Source organism: Saimiri boliviensis, chromosome 9, assembly GCF_048565385.1.
Source record: "Saimiri boliviensis isolate mSaiBol1 chromosome 9, mSaiBol1.pri, whole genome shotgun sequence".
Taxonomy (NCBI): Eukaryota; Metazoa; Chordata; class Mammalia; order Primates; family Cebidae; genus Saimiri; species Saimiri boliviensis.
The window spans coordinates 89,351,740-89,370,454 of record NC_133457.1 but is presented as its reverse complement, the minus strand read 5'-3'; the positions used below and the strand labels follow the sequence as shown (position 1 = coordinate 89,370,454).

General features: G+C 37.2%; 1 long non-coding RNA gene across 8 annotated transcripts in view; it reads left to right on the top strand.

Annotated features, from left to right (window-relative positions):
- Nucleotides 1-9,120: 9,120 nt before the first annotated feature.
- LOC104652206 (uncharacterized) overlaps nt 9,121-18,715 on the top strand; it is a 106,256-nt gene continuing 96,661 nt past the window's right edge. For 4 of the 8 annotated variants that reach the window (XR_012519310.1, XR_012519304.1, XR_012519306.1 and 1 more), the window contains exons 1-3: nt 9,121-9,219; nt 10,311-10,393; nt 10,820-17,652. This is a non-coding gene — a long non-coding RNA (uncharacterized LOC104652206). Of the gene's footprint in view, nt 9,220-10,257; nt 10,394-10,819; nt 17,653-18,715 lie in introns of all 8 variants that reach the window. The other 4 variants (XR_012519311.1, XR_012519309.1, XR_012519307.1 and 1 more) reach the window with 4 other exon arrangements.

The following is an 18,715-nucleotide window of genomic DNA, read 5'->3' as shown; positions in this document are numbered from 1 at the left end:
AGAAATGTAACATCTTGTCGTAACACGTTTCAAAACAGATGACGGGCCTTCCCCTCATCCTCCAATGTCGCTGATTACAAGCTTCTGTCAAATTCCACCAACCCCTACCCCACCACCCCACCACCCCAGTTGGCTGGAAGATAAGCTTCTGATCTTCCCTTGGCTTTTTGAACTGTTGGAAGCTGTGTAAACACAAGCTGCAGGTTAGTCAGATTCTATTTGACCCAGGGCCTGCTGAGTGCAAAGAGATTACATTTGAAAACTCCCTTGTCTAATTAAGCAATGGTGACCTATTGTGGGGTGCTTGCTGATGAGGTCAAATAGCAAGGGGTTTTAGGCTGACCTGTTGCAGCTGGTCATTTGCTGATAAATAAGAAACAGCTAGTTTTTAGTTAGCCAACTTCCCGACAGAGCTTTCCTTTCATAAAGCGCTTGAATTTGGTTATTTCTCTGAATTTCTTGAGTTTTAGTACTTTAGAAAAATTTTTAATACTGAGAGTAACAGACATTTTTGTCCTATGATGGATACCCTTCTTTGCACAGCAATGCCCCTTCAAATAATCTACAAACTGTTCTGCTGTGCTTCTATCTCTTTTTAGGCCACCGACTTCTTCCAAATTGTGAAAGATGAAGGTCATTTTGAATATTGACATTTGGATGGGATATGGTGATGACAATGGAACAGGAAGCCCCAAGAAGTAGATCTCAAGACCTTGACCAAGCTACATAATCAGAATCACTTATTGAGCATCTACTCTGTAGCAGATGCTGTTGTAGGATCTTTTAATCTTTATTTTCACTCCTTACCATGACCCTCACAGTAAGTGCGATTATCCTTGTTTCATTACTAAGATTCCTGAAGCATAAAGAGGTGAGGAACTTTCACAAGGGTTTGCAGCCATGAAGTGAAAGGTCTGGGAGCTGACCCATAATTCCCATGACTTTACATGTTGTTCATTTCAGGAAGCTGCACAATTTCCTTGTGGAAATAGAAGTGTCTGGAGGCCACCTATGGGGAACAAAATTTGACAGATGAATATTCTATCTGTGAATAAGTAATAAAAGTGAAGATAAAAACGTTCAAACTGTAGAGATTGAAAAAGTTATAAATAAACCCCCCTACTCACTACCATATCCCTACATAGGTTATCCCTAAACCGCTGTAGAGGGTATGTGTATTTTCTGTCACCAGAATCTATTTCCTGAAATTCGGGAAAAATGTACACAGAATTCCTGCCTCCTCCAAAATCCAGCACGTGTGTTCTCACCAATGTACAGTCCCCAGATGCCTGGCCACTGTGAATACTATTAAGCCAATCAGAATCAAATACATGTGTGTATAGAAAGTTCTGCCACAGACACGGTTGCCCTTTCTCTCTGGCCCTTACTTGGGAATTACAGGCTGGAGCTACTATTGTCATCTTGCCACCCACCATACGTAGCCATCTGCATATATCTGCAAGATAGAAAGAAACTGGGTCCTGTGATGTTGGAATTCTGGTGAAGCTATACATAATCTCCCTTGTAGTTTACTTAGACTTTGAGAATGTTTTAGATATTTTCAAATGAAAATTCCTAAGTCTTTAAGTATTATTATCTTGCCAGGTCCACCTACCTTGCCAATAATGAAATTAGAGTATAGCAATGTCTCCATGTCTCCAAAGCCATTTCTTTTCCATGGAACCATACTGCTTTCTGAGTTAGAAAGAGGACTTTGGAAAGGCGAGGACACACATATTTATCAATGTATTTTCTTTTCCTGTGTGAGAAAGAATGGAGTATGACAGGTCTAGAATTACGTCTCTTGTGAAATCTTTTAACATGACCCACAATTTCTTTTTTAACCTTCTTGCAGGTCCATCATACCGAGAGTTATAAATATGTCTGTCAGTCTCCCACAAGGAAATGCCACGCACTCTCTAATGAAAACATTTTCTGATGCCTTGCAATTTTAGTTTTGTACCATTCTGCACAATGTCTCACATACATTTATCTGGCTACAGTTTCAGTCAGTGCTGTATATTCAGCCTCATATGTAAAACATTTTTTTGTACGCCTTAAAAAAACTGTAGCAAGCTCACAAAACTCATGAATTTATTGGGATGGTTAAAAAAATGTTTTTCCCTTTATTTTTATCAGCAGGCCTAGTTTCTAATGGTACAGATGTGAGTTTTTGCTCTCCTTGGAAATTCTTGCCAGTTTCTTTGTCATCCACCTTCAATTATTGGTTCAAAAACTAGATCTAGGAGCGGCAGAGGCCACATCACCTCTGGATATAAAAGGAAGTTCATTTCCTTTTTATGTTATACTTTTTGCAAGATGAGAGAGGAAATGTAGTAAAGTTACTTAGCTCCCTGAGCGATAACTAGTTTTTCAACCTAATAATAATAATAATAATAATAATAATAATAATAATAAAACCGTTTTGTGTCTGATCTATTGGGATGTTAGATAGCATTATATACATGTCCAGTCCAATAAAAATTGGTCTTATTTGTACAGGATTTCAGAATTTACAGAGAAGTTTCACATAATTTACCTCATTTATTTCTCTTTTCAATCCTACAATGTTGATGTTATTACTCTCATTTTAGATTAATTTTAGGAGACTCAGGGATTTAGTGATTTGTTCAAAACTTTCAACCTCTTCAGTGGTAGAATTGTGTTTTGCATTCTAATGTTCTGATTCGTGTTCAGACATTTTATGGTTCCAAATAGCTTATTCAGTACCTGGATATCTTTGGAGAGAAGAGGTTGAAGGTAGAATCCCTCCATGTTGCTTCTTTTCTCTCGGTTAAAGTGAGTGGATTTTCTAAACATCTGAGAACAACTTGTTTTCTGTTTATAGTGATCCATTTTGGGAACCACAGAAATTCTGATTTTCCTGACCATTTGTCCTCCATCAGGCCCAGATGTTTAAATGACATTATTTTTATGTGCCAATGATTGCAGTATTTGCATGTGCGAATCATGTAATTACTTAATTACCCAAATTGTGCATGCAACTAAGGTAATTATGAACTTAGAACATTGCCATAAGAATCTTATCCTGGAAAAATTATGGTGGCCAAAAATGAGTGCTGGAGTGGAAATTTCTTGCAAGGCTGATTTTGTTGTTGTCATTGTTGTTTAGTGGAAATCTATGTTAAGTTCATTAAATTGCTTTCTTTAACTCCACTTGAATATCTGAGAATGAAAACAGTACTTACACTACCTACTTTCAAGGGGTCGTAAGGAGAAAATTGAGACCGTGCATAAAAGTAATTTGGAAAAATTTTACAAAACATAATAAAAGGGTTTCTTTCTTTTTCTTTTTCTTTTTGAAACAGGGTCTCACTCTGTTGCCCAGGCTGGATACAGTGGCATGGCCACTGTTTACGGCAGCCTTGACCTCCTGTGCTTAAACAGTTCTCCCACCTCAAACACCTGAGTAGCTGGAACTATAGACACATGCCACCATGCCCAGCTAATTTACAAAAAAGAAATTGTAGAGTCAAGTTCTGGCTATGTTGCCAAGGCTGGTCTTGAACTCCTGACCTCAAGGGATCCTCCTGCCTCAGCCTCCAAAAGTGTTAGAATTACAGGCATGAGCCACCATGCCTGACCCAAAAAGGAGATATTATTTTTAAATGGTCTAATTAAACCCCATTTTTGAAATATGTAGAAATTAACATTTTATATGAATCTTTTGTTCATCTATCCAAATTTTATATGCCGTACTATAAAATTTTGAGCATAATGTTGTTTAAAAAAAGGTAATATTATTGCTATTTATCTTTAGGCTGCATAACAATTTCTCATTTCCCTCTCCTGACAATGCTATGTGACATATAGAGAAGGAATAGTTAACAACATACAGTTACATATATGAAGACAGAAGCTCAGGATATTTAAAGGGCTTACATTAGTTACATGAGAGTTTAAGAGGCAGATTGATAATTTAGTGCCAGGGTGTCTGACTCCCATTATCTTTTTCAATAACTTAGACATTCCTGATACAGAGACCATGTTGCTTTGGCATTCGTGGTTATAGACATGTTTGAGTCAGCCACTGAATACATTTAAAGTGTATGCTTTCCAATAATTTAAGGAATGAAATACCTTGTCTTGAATTAACTTGCAGATTACTATTGCATTCTAGGTAACAAAATAACTTGCTAAGAAAACTAATGATATACTTAAGAAGGTGGAGCCTTTTAAGACTTACTTAAGAGAGCAAACAAATTCGGCAGGTTGTAATTGTACTTTGTCCGTTTGTTGAAACAGATACAAAGGGTAGAGGCCAGATTCAACTTAGTAAGCAGTTTACATTAGGTTCCTTTTCCATTGAGAAAAAAGTTGCATTACTCTCCAGGTTTTTTGTCATTTGCCTAATTTTTCTACCCAATTGTTTATTACAGTAAAGTCATTATTGTAGTCATTAAAAAGCATGCATACATTGACATAGTTCTTTCAATAATATTCTCATTGGGTTTCTAAGCCTTTGAGCAACTTTGAAAGTTCTAAAGAGCTTGAAAGATGGAAAGGTTTTGCAGTCTCTAGATCCAAATGATGTTTTGAAGGTGATTCAAGAGTATGTGGCAAGACTGGAATATCTGTCCTTGAGTCTGACCCATTCTGTTCTCTAACCATGGGGTGTTGCCTTCTCCCTCTGTGAGCACAGAGGTCTCCAGACAGAAAAAAAAACAGATATATTGGGCATTAAATAAGGGTGTTTCAAAGAATATGGGCCACTAAGTCATCTATACCCAATGACTTGGCAGGAAGTAGAATCATCACCTCCTTTTAGAGTCACAATATGTCTGAAATTGTGTTTATTCTGGTAAAATAAACAGTCATTAGCATGATTCACACTTTTTCCAGCTTTAGCAAAGAACAGATAAATTATCTACTATTATCCTCCTCTATCTTTTACCTCATTTTTGCAAAATCCAATGTGTTTATATGAATAGCTACCATTTCTTAAGAATTTACCAAGTACTTGTCTTCTTACTAAACACAAATACTATGCCTTATCTAAGTTAGCTTCCACAATAATGAGTTAGGCATTATTCTTTTCCTATCTTTACAGATAAGGAAATGGAGGTTTAAGAAGCTTAAGTAACTTGCCTAACAATGTTTGGCTTTTATTTGTAATTACTTCTTTCAGTTACTCTGCACCCTGAAAATTCTTCATTGATTACCCTGAGACAGACATGCCAATGACAAACATACTGATACTCACATCAGTTTACTTCCATCTTCATATGTGCCTCAGATGAAGACATGAAGCTACCTATTCAGCTCTTACTTAGAAATTACATTAATGCCTTTAGTTTCTCCATTGAATAATGTAGCATTGATACATTAATAATAATTTATAACATTTTTCTCATCATCTATATCATTTTGAATGCACAGTTGTTATAATAAAAGAAATGGTTTAAAGTAAATTTGAACACCTTAGGAGGTAAGATTTATTTTCCAATCTTTCCAAAGAAGATTATAGTAAAAGGCTGAAGAAAACTTCTAGCCTGAGGTGGGCACCGTATGGATGACTTTCTTAAACATCCAGTGTTCCTGTCAATTAACTGTAGATAGTGTAAGAGCAGTCTGTCTACAGAATGAATTTCATCTAACTTCAAGACACCAAGTTCTTCATTCCTGTATATTTTCAGGTCCTTATTAGGTCAGATTACAGGACTCTACTAGCATGTAAGAGCTGGTCAGGACCCCTGTGCTTCTGCAACAGGTCACTGGGAGCACATTGACCAACCTTACAGACTTACAGACACATACTAGGCTGCAGCTCTGTGTTGGGGACTGAGGATATAAAGCTGATGGAACATAACAGGATAGATGGAATTACACAGTTAGCACTAAGAAAAGGTTCCCAGGCCAGATTCTCCAGCTGGGGCTAGGTAAAGGAAATTTGGCCAAATCTGTTTCATATAAACACATCAATTTCTCTAGTTTGGGGTTTCTGCTCTTAATTTTTACATGACAGCTTGTTGATGAAAATAAAGAGGTGAAGGTTCTTCCTCAACTCCCTCTAGGATCAATTGTGGAAGGTTGGTCAACGTGCTCCCAGTGGCTTGTTGTAGAAGCACATGGGCCCTGACCAGCGCTTACATGCTAGTAGAGTCCTGACAGGTTCATGATTGACCAGGATAAATAATCTATGGCAACAATAGCCACTAGCCACATTTGCCTATTGAAAACCTGACAGGAGGCTAGCGTGAGTTGAAATGTACTATCGATATAAAATACACATCACATTTCAAAGACTTAATTAACATGAGGAAATAATGTAAAATTTCCATTTAATATTTTTATGCTGATTACATTATGAAATAATATTTTGGATACATTGGTTTAAATATATACTCTTAAAATTAATTTTGTTTCTTGCTCCTTTTTTAATGTGACTATTAGAACACTTAGAATTATATAAATCGGTCATGTTACATTTCCACTAAATATGCTGATCTAGAGCCTTTCTTCTCTCATTGATGTAGGCCTTTTCTAAGACATTTGCTTGGGAAAGACAATTTATCTTTTATGTTAAATGGCCTCCCAAAGAGCAGAGAAACATTCCAAACCAATGCAATTTTTCTCTTCCTGTGTCTATACTGCCACTTAGGACTTTATAAAACACCTAAGTATTATCTACTAAATGCAACAAAGTGTAGAAACTATAAAAGAAAAATATTTGTAGAAAACTAGCAAAAGTGAATCTTAGAAAAACGATATAAAAAATTATTAGACAACTTCCTTTTTTAAATCTCTCTTTAACTACAACTTTGTAAATTGTTCAAAACCAAATTCTGCTTAAAAATTTCTTGTACCTTTAATGCTGTTGGTTTCAAAGTAGATTTAACTTTAACAATTATGATTAAAGGTTTACTATTTAAAGGTAATTTGCATCAGGAAACCTATGCTCTGGCCCTATGCATTCTCCAATGCAGTATTCGCTCTGTTTTCTTAACTATTAAAGCAAGAGGATAAAGCAAGCAATCTCTATTTGCTTTGATTTATGCTGTCTCTATTTTTATATGTGCCATAAACCACATTGGTTTTTAAAACTGGTAAATATCATAACTAATAAAATTTTCAATCTTTTATGCTGTTACTCTTCAAAAAACACGTCTCAATATTTTCCTTTTTCTCTAAAGAATTACCTTTATTTTTTATCTATAACCAAGGAAAAGTTGCATAATTTATATTTTGCATCATTTGAAAGAGTAATTTTATTTCTTCCCCTACTGACATTGAATGTTTTCTTTGATAATAAATAGGGAAATAGCCTGTTTACTCTAAAAGTGTTTTCAAAACTTTTTAAAAGCAAGACTTAAAATCGGTTGATAAAGCAAAACTTGAGACTATTGTTAGAGGTATACACAATGCATAAATAATTATAATCATGTTAAGTAGGGAGACTCACTATTCTTATTATGAACCTAAGTCTGCCATATAAAAAAAGGCAACACATCCAAACTTCTACCCGCTTAAAATTGTCATGGGAATCACATAACGAAAAATAAGTCAGTTACTAGAACTATACTTTAAGTGTATTTAATTTCATTCATTTTCAGTATTGTTAGTAATCATAATTTTATAAGATGGTATTAGCATATTTCCATTGGCCCACTGTAAATGATTAGTATTTCATGATATCATAGTCCTTTAATAACTACTATATTAGAAACACTAGTGATTCAGGTCTATAAAGCCAATGAAAGCTGTTATAGTTGTAGTTTTGTTTCTTAAACTTGTCACTTTTAAAATGTAGATATCAAACCTGTGATTCAGATGTCTACATATTATACTTTTGTTATTTCTTTCATATTACATGACATAGAGAAAAAGCATAGTAAAATAATAGTTTCCCATAAAATGGTGACTCTTGGGATTCACAAATATGCACCAAAGTATTCTTCGAATAAAGACTTGTTAATAGGGCCGGGCACGGTGGCTCACGCCTGTAATCCCAGCACTTTGGGAGGCCGAGGCGGGTGGATCACGAGGTCAAGAGATCGAGACCATCCTGGTCAACAAGGTGAAACCCCGTCTCTACTAAAAATACAAAAAACTAGCTGGGCATGGTGGCGCGTGCCTGTAATCCCAGCTACTCAGGAGGCTGAGGTAGGAGAATTGCCTGAACCCAGGAGGCGGAGGTTGCGGTGAGCCGAGATGGTGCCATTGCACTCCAGCCTGGGTAACAAAAACGAAACTCCGTCTCAAAAAAAAAAAAGACTTGTTAATAGTGTGACACATTTTGATAGCTTAAAATCATAACAGCTTAATCAACAAAAATTAAAGTGATACCTCTAATGTTTCTGAAGGGATTTTCTCTTTCAATGTGGTTAAATACTGGAGGAAATTCTTCTGCCTTATTGTCCCAGCTGTCTGGTTCTAACTTGCTGAAATAAATAAGAGGACTCATAATAGAGTAGATAGAGAGATTGGGCATGGGATGTTTCTTTAAAATTTCAGCCACGTTTGAATTGTGAGTGCTGCCAATAATTTCAACCGCTTGATTGTGAAATGCTTCATCCTGCTTCCCAAGTGTCCATGCATGCTCTGCCAGCTCAAGTAGCTGACAGGGCTTTCGTGTATGTTCTGAAGCGAACTAACCGAACATCTATCTCAATGCTGAGTTATTTGTATAATTTGGAGACTTGGCTTGGTATATTTGCTCAAATTGACAACTTAGAACTATTTGGACATTAACAGATGACAAAAAGAAAATAAAGACTATGCGTGTTAAGATGAGTTATGACTGACCAGAACAGGGTAAACTTATCCAACATACAAGAATGAGGCTCTCGGAGATGAGCCTTCCAACTAAGTATCAGAGAACAACTGAGAGAGAATTGCAAACTAACTTATAAATAGGGATATGCACAGGAAAATAGTCTCCCAGAATACCATCTCCCCCACTAAAGTAAGGGCATGACTTTCAAAGCCTAAAGACTCCACACGGAAGAGGTTGGTTGATTCAAACACATTATTGACTTGTCAGTTCAGGATTGGCTGGTTGTAGGGAAGCTTGGTGCTGGCCAATTGCTGAACTCCACACTGTGTCAGAAGCTGTGTTGACCTTTAAGATCATTAAAGTTAGATTCAGAGAGTTCAGTTGGGTCACAGACCACAAAGAATGGTTAACCATCAGGCTGTTTTTCTGCTAATTCTGGTCCATTTTCTGAGATGAGATTGTTCTGATTTCTTCTTCTAGAGGTAGGAACCCTCACTGTTTCATAATCTCTCATCTTCCTAAGTGCAGGGTGAGGAGGCAAGCTCACAGAGATGTACTTAAGGCACAGCAAAAGTTTTCTATATCATAGGCAAAGTAGTAGCTTCTTAGAGGGTTACTGAGAGATAGTGAGATAAAGAGGGAGATGTCAGTGATGAAAGGAATAAGTTGAATAGAAAATGCAATGTGATAATTCCTCTTTTACAGTATCACTATCACACTTACAATTACTGGAGCCCTATCTGGTGGTGAGCCAGTCTGACTTTGGGCTCTTGAACTCTCTGCTTAAGTTGTCAATATCTAATATTGGGATAATGAGTACATCTCCACTATAATTGCAGTGGTGTGGAAGCAGTCTAAACACATTCATTTTTAGCCTGAATTATTAAAACAAGACAGTTTTCTCAACTGCCTCACCTAATCCCAGGGAAACATATCAGTACTTTCATGGGACATTTTATTTTTAGTCTGCTGTTTCTTTAGATATAGATGTATTCATCTATACAAGCTTTCAGGTGGCAGTGAATAAGCTAATATGTTCTGAAAGCATAGTTCATCTTAATGGAAAGTGAAAAAGATGTTTAAGGTCTACTTTCTGCTCTCAAGGAATTTAATACCTATTGAGTGAAAAAGTAACACAAATTATAATATGGCACTTGTTTTTATAGTGGTGTTATATATAAAGGAGGAGAATAATAATTTTAGCTGGCACAGTAAAAATAGAACTCACATTAAAAATATTTTGAATCATGTCTCGAAGTAGAGGTTGGGCAGGTGGAGACAGACACGAAACTCTTTCCTGGCAGACGAAACTGGATATGCAGCCACACCGAGATATGGAACGTAATACTATGGCCAAAGAATAGTGAGGAGGGACACATGGCCTGAGCAGAGTCCATGGAAGAGAAAAACCTGAAAGACAGGAAAAGAAGGGAGAAAGATAAGGCTTTCAATACCAAGCTAAATTTTCCATTTTGTTGTTGCTCATTATTGTGTTTTGTTTTGTTGGTTTATTTTTGCAGTAGAGAGCCACAGATGAATTTTGAGAAGAGAAGTGACTTTCTCTGTTTTGCAGTTTAGGTAGATGCCACAATTAGCATCGTGAAGGATGAACTAGACAGCAGTAAACCTGGTTGAAAAGTCATCACAATAGTCCAGGTAGGAGACAAGAAAAGCCTGGATTAAAAAACAGCAACAACTGCTGGTGATAGGAATAATGGAAGGAAGGAGGCTGATCTGAGAGGAAGCTTGGAAAGATAATAGACAGAAACTGATAATCCAGTGAACGTTGGTAGGGAAAAGACAGAAGATAAAAGGGGAAATCAAGGCAGAGTTCCTGTTTCTAGCAGGGAGTCTTTGAGAAGTTATATTAAGACTGTCTTGGTTGATGATGTGACAATGACAGAAAATACAATTCCAAGGAAAAATATAATGTGTTAGGAGGAACAAAAACCATAAAAAAGAGTGTATTGGCTCATAACTAAAAATTCCAGGGGTAGAATGTGGCTGGGATCTAGGCATCTAAAACGTGCCGCCATTTCCTGACCTTAGCTTTATTTTTCTTTGTGCTGGATTTATTCTCAGGTTGTAGGTGATGGTAGCAAGAACAGTGACTCCAGCCCAGCAACTCCAGCCCAGCATCTTCACAGCAGCACGTCTAGAAGAAAAGAGAGACTTTGCACTCCTTGCTTCAAAAGTTTAATCAGGCCGCCTGCTTATATCTGAAGTCACCACTGTGGCCAGAGACATCATTCTCTGATTGAACCCCATGAAGGAGAAAAGGAGCTACCTAGGGTAAAGTTGGAGTCCTGTTTCTAAGAGAGTGGAAAATAAATTTTGACTGAGCAAAACACTGCAACTCTCACTTATAATTTGCAAAACCACTAACTAAGGTAGTGAATATAGAAAGGAGGATAGTTCAGGTGGGTGCATGAAGAAAGGACAAGCAAGATGACAAGAAGGGTTTGCATTTCTTGGTTTGCATATCACAATAACTATTAATAATTATCACTATAATTATTTATAGTGACCATTCAGAGCCTCGTTCTACTAAAAGCAGGCCATATATAGTTTTGAGAATGTGTATTTATAAGATATGACATTTTCTTGTATTCTTCAAAGGATTTTTAAGTATGCAGGGCAGGTACTTCTTTATTATCCATTATAAGTCAGACAGTGATTTTCAGATGCATTATAATGATGTGCACATTTAACACATTTAGGAATGTATGCAACAGTGGGTGGATAGGTCTAACATTTTTATTAATCTTTATTTCATGATTTTTTGTTCAAATGCTTGAAGATTGTGCCAGATAATAGTTTTTCATTTTATTATTTCTTTGTCATTGTTCTGGAGATTGCAGTTCGACAATTTATATAGAAAAACATTGTCTCTTGGTACATTTTTATGATTAAAACATTTTATAGAAGCTTTCAATTACATACAATATTTGAGACCACATATTCTAATTAAATAATCATTTTGCTAATGGATAATTCTTCCAAATACTATGCATTAGTATAAACAATGGGAATATGAGTATAGCATGCAAATATTTTGCACTAATAATGTGAAATATTTATTTTAAAATACTGCAATCCTAAGTTTATTTTACTATAGACATGAGATATTTGGAAACAGTTACACCATAATTTAACATGTAGCAGTTATAAATCAGTGAGAATTTATTAGTACTGATCTTGTGTTATAGCCTGGCAAGGGCCATTGATTACCAATATTATTATTATTATTATTATTTTTTTTTTTTTTTTTGAGACAGAGTTTCGCTCTTGTTACCCAGGCTGGAGTGCAATGGCGCGATCTCAGCTCACCGCAACCTCCGCCTCCTGGGTTCAGGCAATTCTCCTGCCTCAGCCTCCTGAGTAGCTGGAATTACAGGCACGCACCACCATGCCCAGCTAATTTTTTTGTATTTTTAGTAGAGACGGGGTTTCACCATGTTGACCAAGATGGTCTCGATCTCTTGACCTTGTGATCCACCCGCCTCGGCCTCCCAAAGTGCTGGGATTACAGGCTTGAGCCACCGCGCCCGGCTGATTACCAATATTATTTATTGCATCATGGTTTAAGCATAATTCTTTAACAATTCTCATAGAGGATCTGCATGTAAAGATAAACGTAGTTCTGAAACACTTAAGCAATGCTAATAGAAATCTGATAGTTGGATTTTATGGGCATATGACAAATTAGGGCTCAGAAGATACAACTTCAAATTCTAATATTCTTCTATTTTTAGAAATGCAATATTGAGGAGTCCTCACATTGATAGAACCCCAGTTTCTTTTCAACAAAATGGAGAGAATGGGACCTCTGAGGGATGGTAAATATATAGAAGTGTTTCAGGGTGGTGATGTGGGAAGGGGCAGGTAGGCCAGTGGGGAGCTTCACCCCAGCTGCTGCTGGGGGTTGCAAATTGTTAAGGTAAAGGAGGGATGGGATCACAGCTTTCTTAGAATGACGTGGAATTGAGTGCAGTAATATCCAGCTCCCATGATTTTCCCGTGTACACCTTGTCCCAGGGTCTATTTTTCAGAATGAGGCATTAAGCTGTATGTGAACATACTTGGCAAATTGGAAAACACTCCACGAATGCAGTTATTTTGCAGTTCATCTGAGAAAAAACTGCCATTTCCTCATACCAGATGAACTAAGAGACTTTCTCTTTTTTGACCCTCCCACCAATCTGAAAAACAAGATTTATTTTGTTTTCATTAGATAATATTTATTATACAGAAACAGGAAAAAACAGATTAAACCTGTGGATAATATCTAGTTATTATATGAGAAAAACACAGGACCCTGAGGGGAAATCGAGTTTATAGAATATGAAGAAATAATATTTGCTGGGAAAAGAAGGAAGAGAGAGTGATAAAAAGAGAGAGATTTTTCTAGATACAGTCATGTATATACACTCCCTGTCAAAATTCTAGACAGGATTCTATTTGGCATTCCTGACAGGATTTTGTCAGGAATCAAAGTTAGCCATAACGATGGAGAATTTAATTAAAATTAGGGAGTATGTTTAGCAAGAAAGAAATAACCATTGATTCAATCATGTTAGTCAGTTTAGTACAAAGGTCAGACTGACTGGTATTTAGCTTTGGGTTGACACAGTCAATCCTCTATGTAGGTATTTATAGTAAGCCTGGAGGGGTTGATGAAATACGGAGGTAATTGAAAATAAACTATAGTTTGTGGATTCTCAGGAGTTTGGGAATCTATTATTCTCTCTGTTTAGTATGGTAATAGTTAAGCATGGCTTGAGTGACTTTTACAAAGTTTTAGAAGTGAAAGTATTTCTTCTCTATGAAAAAAGAAAATCTTTTGAATAACGCTCACTGGCCGTAGATAGATTAACAAAGTTAATGAAGACTTTTTCAAAATAAGATACTGACTTTTGATAATACATTTTGAAGAACACTTTAATAAAGATCAAAATTAAGCTTCCCAGCAGAATTTGTTCACACATTAGTTGAAATAATTTTGGTGGAAATGAAAAGGAAATTAAATAAATTTTGAGTCTTTTAAACTTTTTCTACTTATCAAAGTAACTGAGATTTTAAAAGATAGTAATGTTCAATGTTGATAAGGACACTGAAATGGAAACATATTGCCATTAGGGAGTATAATTTGGCAATCAATATCAAATGTTTACAAGATTTTTTTCTCTTATAAATAGGCCCCACTGTATAGTTTAGAGATATAAGTACTCATAAGAATAAACTAAAATTTAATAACACAATAGGAGAGTGTTTTGGTAAATTAGTTATATTCATTTGGCAAAATAGTATACAACATTAAAAATTACATTCTTGGGCATTATCTAAAGATGAGAAAATATCTTCATGATGCCAAATTTTCTTCATATGAAGTCAAGTAACAAAATAGCCCTTAAGAGTGTCAAGATATGGAATGCAGAATAAACAGAAATACATTGAAAATGCTGGTGGAAAGAGTGGATATTTCTGGGTAATGATTTAAAAAAGGAAATTTATTGTTCTGTTTATGTTTTATTTTACTGCAACCTTTAAGTTTTTCAAAGTATATTTGTTACTATTGTAATTACAAAATGAATAGCATAAAAATTTATTCTGGGGCAGTTCATTTTTCCCAGCTGTATGCATCTGATCTCACTCTCCACCTTCTCTCAGTTTTGCGCTATATAGTATTTCACTCACATCCTAAAGGATCTTCCCCACAAACACATCCATGGAAAGAAAAAGGGTGAAGGCAGGCAATATCAGGTATCTTTGTCACATACGTTACTGCTTATCTGCTCCACTGTTCCTCGTCTATTTTTACTAACTTTTTTTCTCTCTCTTGTCTCTCCTTGATCAAATACTGTGCTCACATTTTATTCTGTCTCCAAGTTCTCACAGATTACTAAGGGTTTAACTCAAAGTCCTTTAAGACAAGAGGACTTTTTCCACATGATTAAAAAGGAAAAAATCACCCTGAATAAATGTCTTAGAATGTTCTTTTCACTCTTCCATTTTCCCGTAACCCCTCAGAATTTATTACCGTTCTAGATCTTTTGAGAACGTATCCTCTTTCCTAGTAGTTTCTAACCAGCTCCACCTGCTGGTGCTAACCTGTGTCTCTTTGTAATCTGCACCCTTGCCTCAGATAATGTGGGAGTTTTCCTCAAAACATGACTTATTTTTCATATTTTCATACTTCAGCATCACTTAGTTCCTGGCATGAAAGGAAGTGGGGTTAGGTCTGTTTCAGAATATTTTCTTTTGGTCTTAAAAGTGTTTAATTTGAGTCACATTTAATTGCTTTTAGGCAAATGGATGAAACAGTCCTAGAAAATGTACCTCAGGAGAGTATGCTGAGGTTAGGGTTTAAGGGATTCGCTGCCAATAATTACTTCCTTCTCAGGCCCCTCTAAGGGTAAACTTAGCAGGAATCTACTGTTTAAAGAACAGAATATTTTATTTGGGAATTCAGCAGACACTGACTCAGATTTTGAATTATTTGGACCTCTTAGGATGCTTGACAAGCAAATATGATCCTACACCTGTTTTTAAAAATATAAATAGAGGTAAGCCAGTTATTTTTAGAAGCTTCCTGTTCTTTCTTGAGGTCAACTGAGAAGTTCTGGCCATATTTCTGATAACTTCTCATCTAGGTAACTCCCAGGGTACTTTGTAAGCTAATCATCCCCAATATCCGCTCCTAAAAGACCTGAATCAACATTAAAATATTTTTTGGCAAATTCTTTTGGGGCCAAGAAAAAGAAAAGGAAAGCAGAGCAAGTGATATGGTTTGGCTGTATGTCCCCACCCAAATTTCACCTTGAATTGTAGTAATCCCCACATGCCAAAGGCAAGACTAGGTGGGGGTAATTGAGTCATGGAGATGGTTTCCCCATGCTGTTCTCATGATAATGAGTGAGTCTCAAGAGATCTGATGGTTTTATAAGCATCTAGTATTTCCCTGCTGGTACTCATTCTCTCTTGCCACCCTGTAAAGAGATGCCTTCCTTCATGATCGTATGTCTTCTGAGGCCTCCCCAGCCATGTGGAACTGTGAGTCAATTAAGCCTCTTTTCCTTATAAATTAACCATTCTTGAGTATTTCGTCACAGCAGTGTGAGAACAGACTAATATAGTAAATTGGTATAAGGAGTGGGATTCTATCATATGAATATCCAAAAATGTGGAGGCATTTGGAATTAAGTAACAGTGAGACGTTGGAACCGTTTAGAGGGCTCAGAAGAAGACAGGAAAATGTAGGAAAGTTTGAAATAACCTATGTTTAATGATTTTGACCAAAATACTGATAATTATATGGACAATGAAGTCCAGGCTGATGGGTGATGAGGAACTTGTTGGGAACTGGAATAAAGGTGACTTTTGCTATGCTTTAACAAAGAGACTGGGGCATTTTGCCCCTGCCCTAGAGATCTGTGGAACTTTAAACTTGAGAGAGATGATTTATGGTATCTGGTGGAAAAATTTTATTTTTTATTTATTTATTTTGATTTTTTTACTTAATTTAATTTTTTTGAAATGGAATCTTGTTCTGTGGCCTAGGCTGGAGTACAATAGTACAGTCTCATCTCACTGCCACCTCTGCCTCACAGTTTCAAGCAATTCTCTTGCCTCAGCTTCCCAAGTAGCTGGGACTACAGATGCACACCACCACACCCAGCTAATTTTTGTATTTTTAGTAGAGACAGGGTTTCACCAATGTTGGCCAGACTGGTCTTGAACTCCTGATCTCAGGTGATCCACCTGCCTTGGCCTCCCAAAGTACTGGGATTACAGGCATGAGTCATCACTCCTAGCCTGGTAGAAGAAATTTCTAGTGGAAAAGCATTCAAAAGGAAGCAGAGTATAAAAGTTGAGAAAGTTTATGGCTTGGAAATGGGATAGGGAAAGAAAATCCATTTTCTGGGAGTAATTCAAGCCTGCTGCAGAAATTTGCATTGGTAATGAGAAGGATAATGTTAATAACCAAAACAATATGGAAAATGTCTCCAGGGCATGTCATAGACCTTCCAATTAGCCCCTCCCATCACAAGTTCAGAGGCCTAGAAGGGAAAAATGGTTTTGTTGGCCTTGCCCAGGTCTCCCCTGTTGCCTGCAGCCTAGGGACTTAGTATCCTGTTTCCCAGCTGCTCCAGCCATGGCTAAAAAGGGCCAAGGTACAACTTAGGCCATTGCTTCAGAGGATGCAACTCCCCAGCCTTGGCAGCTTCCATGTGATGTTGGTCCTTTGGGTGTGCATAACACAACAATTGAGGTTTGGGAACTTTTGCCTAGATTTCAGAGAATATATGGAAATGCCTGGATGTTCAGGTGGAAGTTTGTCACATGGGTGGAACCTTCATGGAAAATCTCTGCTAGTGCAGGGTGGAAGAGAAATGTCAGGTCAGAGCTCCCAAACAGAGTACCCATGGGGGCACTGACTAGTGGAACTATGAGAAGAGGGTCACCATCCTTCAGATCCCAGAGTGGTAGATCCGCCAACAGTTTGCTTCATGCCCCTCAAAAAGCCACAAGTATTCAATGCCAGCCTGTGAAAGCAGCTGGAGGGGGGCTGTACCCTGAAAGGCCACAGTGGTGGAGCTGCCTAAGACCATGAGAGTCCACCACTTGCATCAGTGTGACAAGACTATGGGACATAGAATGAAAGGAGATCATTTTGGAACTTTAAGGTTTAATGACTGCCCTGGTGATTTTTGGACTTTCGTGGGTCCTGTAGCTCCTTTGTTTTGACCAATTTCTCCCATTTGGAATGGGTGTATTTACCCAATGTCTGTATCCTAATTGTATCTAGGAAGTAACTAACTTGCTTTTGATTTTACAGGCTCATAGGTGGGAAGGACTTGCCCTGTCACAGATGAGACTTTGGACTTGGACTTTTGCATAAACGCTATAATGAGGTAAGACTTTGGGGGACTGTTTGAAGGATGTGATTGTGTTTTGAAATGTAAGGACTTGAGATTTGGAAGGCACCAGGGATGGAGTGATATGGTTTGACTCTGTGTTCCTACACAAATCTCACCTTGAATTGTAATCATCACCATATGTCAAAGGCAGGACCAGGTTGAGGTAATGGAATTATGGAGATAGTTTTCCCCATGCTGTTCCCGTGATAATGAGTGAGTCTCATGAGATCGGATGGTTTTATAAGCATCTGGCATTTCCCTGCTGGCACTCATTCTCTCTCCTGCTGCCCTGTGAATAGGTGCATTTTGCCATGATTGTAAGTTTTCTGAGGCCTCCCCAGCCATGAGTAACTGTGAGTCAATTAAACCTCTTCTTTATAAATTACCCAGTCTTGGGTATTTCTTCATAGCATTGTGAGAAGGGACTGATACAGTAAATGAGTGTTTTGAAGGGAACATTCAAATTTGGTAAACTGGCTGTTGTTTCTTTTAGGAGCTCGTTGATAATAATTACTCGTTCATTTTTGGCCTCCTTTTGCTCCATGTACTGTAGGGGCAGTTATTGGCGTTGGGCTTGATACTGTTGGCTGTATTAGCTTGTGCCTGGTGAGATAGCAAAGGGAAGGTGCCAAGAGGTTGGGAGAAAGTCTGTGTTTTCCAGTGTTTACTCTTTGATCTTACTCTTCGTGTTCTCAGCTCTTGAAGGACAAAGACGTTTGTTGTAGTCAATCCAAAGCTTCCTTCCTGGTCATTTTCCCAGAGACTTGGCCTCAAAATTTGCTCCAGACATAATTTTTTGGCATATGGTACACTTGTTCAGTGTCCCGCAGCAGAGACCTTTCAGACACACGACACAAGTTCAACTGTTGATTCACTACAACATTTGAAGACCATAAATTACATTGAGTCATATCTACTAGCAATTTATTATCAGCCTTTTCTTCGTATTCCCTCTGCCTAGAGTTATCCTAGATTTTTAATAAGAATCTCTGCAATTATGAATGTACAAAACATAAGAGAACCCAAATGTGAAGGACTGAAGATGTAACACTTGGTT